At 38.8% G+C, this 5,049-nt stretch overlaps 1 pseudogene; it reads right to left on the reverse strand.

The window, feature by feature from the left end:
• Nucleotides 1–1,037: 1,037 nt before the first annotated feature.
• Nucleotides 1,038–4,581, reverse strand: LOC108403014 (protein DBF4 homolog A-like; annotated as a pseudogene).
• Nucleotides 4,582–5,049: the final 468 nt, after the last annotated feature.

Here is a 5,049-nt window from a genome sequence, read left to right on the forward strand (position 1 = left end):
AAATTGGATATTCAGATAGAATTGAATATCCATTATGTATGACATATTTCAGGAACTCTAGAGCATAAAAACCCAGCACTTATTATGTTAAACCATATGAAATTGCTGTTTTTAGTAAAATATTTATTATTAGTGACAATTTCTTATGGTTCAACCTAATAGGTTACACTGGAATTTAGAAGATGACATTACACAGATTTCCAACAATAAAGGGGATCATATAATAAACTTCAAATGAGAATTATTGCATCTTAAAGGGTGGGAAGGATTTGGTAAGTCCCTGGAAAGTGATGGGTATTTGACAGGGTGAGTAGTGAAGGAATCGATTTCACTGGAGATGTAAGTCCATGTACAGGAGTCAGGAGGGAATATTCTAGAAAAGAATCTTGGGGATATATTAAGAAAGATCTTCAATGGTAAACTAAAAAGTTCCAGTTTACTCTTATGAAATCAGGGAGTGAATTGTCCAAGATTATCTGGAGGGGAGGATGTGAAGTGATGGCTTAGGAAAATTAATTTGGCATGCATTTATTTAGCAAATATTTGTTGAAGGCAATTTTGTGCACAGGCAGATGGAGAGTAGTTATAGGACTCAAGGCCTGGAAACCAATTAAGAGGTTATTAATTGGTAACTATATTGTCACCACAATGTAACTATGATGTTATATGTGCTTGAGCTCAGGTGGTAGGGGTGGAAAGGAAAAATTAGGGTTGTTCGGAGAACACCTTATATATATCATACATATAATTGCAAAAGAAGGAGATGGAGTCGAAAATGACTCCAAAGGTTTGCATTTGAGTGAATTAATGAACGGCACTAATAACAAAATGGAGAAAGCAACCGTGGAAGCTGGCTCAGACACTGAGGTGATACTTTTTTTTTGTAAAAAAATGCAAACATCTTTATTGTTAATATTTACATTTGGTTCTGTAAACAAAGTTAGCAAAGAAAAAAAAACTTCAAGAATTTGTGTACACTTATATAAAAATATCAAGAATTATGATCTTCATCATTTCTGAAAGGTATTTTTAAAACTCTAAAAGCCAGTAAATGTAGAAGCTGAAGGAGAAGAGAAAAACACTGACAACAGATTATTTGAATTTTCTTCTTTCCAAATATCTAAGACATCACATATACCAGTGTTTTCAGTGTAGCTTGTGAAACCCAAAAATTCTGACTTCTCTTCACTAGTCTGAAGTAAATCCAGTAGACTTACTAAGTCTGTTTTCTTCTTGGGTAATGAGAAATTCAGCTCTTTTCTTATCTAATTCCACATTTGGTTCCAGATTTTCTTTTTTATTTCTTCTTAATAATATTTCACTTTCTGATGAATATATGGAAAACTAAACAAATATATAGTTTACCAGAAGGTAAACTATCCATATTCTTGATGTCACATTCATTGGGATTCTCAGGAGGACTTTGGGATGGAGTCTTTGAATGGTGCTCTGGTGAATTGTTTATTGCTAATAGACCAGAATCATGACCAAATATTGAATGAAGATCTATTTCCTTCAGATCCTTTGCTGGAAAAGTATAGTATCTTGCCGGGAGCCATGCTACTCAAGCTGTGTATCCAAGCTCAGGCTGGAGGAAGACCCCCACAAAGCAGGGGTCTTTGCAGCTGGCTCCCCCTATTACCCACCTTGATTTTGTTATTCTCCATTATACTATTGGCTGTGCTTTTGCTTGCATTTTTGCCAAAGACTAAGCTAACCTTTGCTAAGCAGCACAGAAAGGAGGAGAATATAAACTTTCCAGAAGCTTTTCAGGACAGTGCTCCTGAAGAATGGAACATGCAGGGGCCAGATGGCAATCTTGGCATGGAATACCAAAACCTGCAGGTAGCTAGTCAAACATTGACTACGCCATCTCCACCTAAGTGGGAATGCCCCCCTTGTTTGCAATGCTAGTGAAATTAGTGATGAAGAGTCTTATAGAAAAATTAGAGAAATAGAGTTATAGAGGAATACTGAATAGAATAACCCTGTCTGACACTTAATCAGCTTTCTCATGTTTTCTTCCATCTGCTACTTCTACAGCTTTTCTTCTTCCTTCCTAATTACAGCCCTTTACTAGAATTCATGCCTCATATATGAAATTACCAAGTACCATAATTCTTCCAAGGGGTAAAGATACCTCAAGACATGTGCTGGTCATAGAAGCCACGGGGCATAAATCTGCAAAGAAGTAAAAAGCTAACCTTTTTGAAGAATATTACTTCTCTCTCACTTACCAGCTTTACATCTCCCTGTATAGCCCCGGAAGATGGCTGGTTAGCCAGAGATGGGTAAGTTTCCTCAGGGGAGGAATAACCTAAGATAGGCACAGTCACAGGGGGGCCATCAGGTGAGAAAATGGGGGCCAACAGAGGTGAGGCTTAGAACCTCACCCCCCCAGTTTTGAGAGAAATTTTCTACACCCATGGATGTTTTGTTGCCCTTATCTAACTTGGATTAATACCTAGTCTATAGGCACAGACCTGATCATCTACATTTGCTTTCTTACAGCACTAAATCATGCTTTCTATCTTTATCTTGCATCTACCTATGATGGAATAAATATTATGAGGGGATAAATGTACCCATTGCATTAAAAATATAGATGATGATATCTGCCTAGCTAATTGTAGCAGTAGGTGACCTGTATTTCACCCTGAGCTGATAGACTCCGTAGTCACTGCTACATGCTGCACGTTTCTGTGGTCACATGCATTACTTAGAAACCGCTTTGCATAGAAACGTAAAACACAATAGAGTACATGTTGCTAGGAAAACGTTAGGTCAAGAAACAGAAACAAGATCACTTGTCTAACACTTGACTAACCATGTATAGATTAGAAAGAAATAGAAAGAAAAAAGCTTGCCTATACCTATTAATCAACAGAATAAAAAATAATCATATTCTTGTGCAAAATAGTATAAATAAAGCTGTCATTGGCACTTTGTCGAGAGACCACCTCCATCTGACTCTGTGTCCTGTCTCTCTGTGCACCGACTCCGTCTCATCCTTTCGGGCAACACCCCACCCCCACCCCGCCCCCCGCGGGAGCTGGACTCCAGCAGTATCTGAGTTTTCTTTTGGTTGAGATGCATTATTATCCATATTAAATTCAGAAACTTGTATAGATATCTGTGGTCTACATGGATAGTGATCTATCCTTAGTTTTAAGTCATTTTCATTTATAATTAATTTATGTTCAGAAACATCAATAAGAATGCATCCCTGTTTATTTCGGTGGAGGCAGATGTGTAAAATTGTTTCAAGTCATTTTCAGCTGGATTTACTATGGAACACATATTAGCTGTTTTCTCATGAAGTCCTCTCAATTCACTTGAAGGGTAGGGGGATGCATTCTGAAATAAAAATTTTTTGTTCAGGTTCCTGGGTTTCTTTATACAGGAAATTCTGCTCAATCACCTGTATATTATTTTCCCTGAAGTCTTTCTGAGAAATACATTGCAATTCTAGCTTTTCTTTTGGTTCGGACTTTTCCAGGACATTTGTAGTTAAGAGGAAGGAGAAAGGGATCCAACACCGTATTTTATTCTTTTTAGTTTAGGCATGTCCCTTTCATATTCCATGAAGTCAAAAATTAACTTAGATACTATATCATCAACAACTTGATAGTGATTACTCTGTGCAAAGTTTTTGTGTTGCTCATTTACAAGATGGGCTTCAAGATCATCATATTTCTGCAGACAGCATTCACAATATCCTTTTTTTCTTGTTTTTTCAGCTGGAGTTGAGTTGGGATTCCACCACATTTATCACCATCTATCCAGATTCTTGGTTTAACCTGAGTTTGCTTTTGGATGCTGGATGGCTTATCTACATCCAAGGGACTGGAGGCTTCTGAATAGAATAATTTATAAAAGGCATATTGGTCAGCTGAAGATAAAATGGTCTATGAAGTTGGCTCACATCTTCCACCTTTAGAAAAGGCTTTTTGAGTCTACTTCTTGCTCTGTGTGCCAATACCTCTTTTTCTGGTATCTCTTACAGAAGTACTTGGTTTCTTGAGTAAGTACAAATTTTTGTTCGATGTAGTATCTTATGTCATCAATATCAAGAATTTTCACTCCCCGTGATAAGGCATTTGACAATATACTATTTGAAGGAATAAAATCATGGTCCTTGATAGCTTTTTCAACTAATAATTTTCCTCTGCTCAAACATAGTGAGTCTGGAGACTTAAATGAACTTCCATCATGGCTGGGATGAGGAGAAGCAGTTTCTGCAGTATATGCAGATTCTGGACTTGGTACAGGAGAAATTCGTCCCAAAGTCTGTGCAAGTTTAGCTTCCTTTTTATTTGAAACAATATAACTGATATCTTTCCTGAGAAATTCAACTTGCTCTACAAGATCCTTAATGTCCTTTTGCAGTTTTTCAGATATGCTGACAGAAGAAGGTAAATCAATGTAAAATACTTTTCCCCAAAGGGGCTTATATTTGGATTTTTCTGGTTTGTTATCAGTCTCTATGGATTTCAAAGACGGTGTGTTTTTTTCATGTTTGACTTGGATTCCACCCTGGAAATGTCCTTTGCTGTGGATCCTCATGGCTCTGGAGCTCATGGCAGCCGTCCTGCACCTACATGCTGGGTTCGGAGATGGTGTCGCACAGGGCGGCCGCGGAAACGTGGCCCTTGGCCCGTTGGCCGGCCGGTCGCCTGTCCCCTTCCGCGGGCTTCCACACACAAGCAGTAGAGAGGCCGCGTCTGCCCGCCGGTTTCCGGGGCTGCACGTCGTCTCACGCCCCGCTTCGCGCTCGCCCCCACGTGCTCCCCGCGCTACAGCTCCGCTGAGGTGATACTTGAAAAAAATATCCTGAGTTTGAGTGACAGTAAGTCATTTTTTACTTAAGAGAATGAGGTTAACTGATTAACGAGAGGAAGGTGATGGTTGAGCTCATGAAAGTGGAGGAAACTCCACTGGGGGAGGAAACTTAAGGCCCCTGCAGTAGGCAGTATGTTGTATTAAACTTTGTACCTCTAGCATTTTGCACAGAGCTGGCTACAGAGTAGGTAGTTAATACATATTCCT

Source organism: Manis javanica, chromosome X (genome assembly GCF_040802235.1).
Source record: "Manis javanica isolate MJ-LG chromosome X, MJ_LKY, whole genome shotgun sequence".
Classification (NCBI taxonomy): Eukaryota; Metazoa; Chordata; class Mammalia; order Pholidota; family Manidae; genus Manis; species Manis javanica.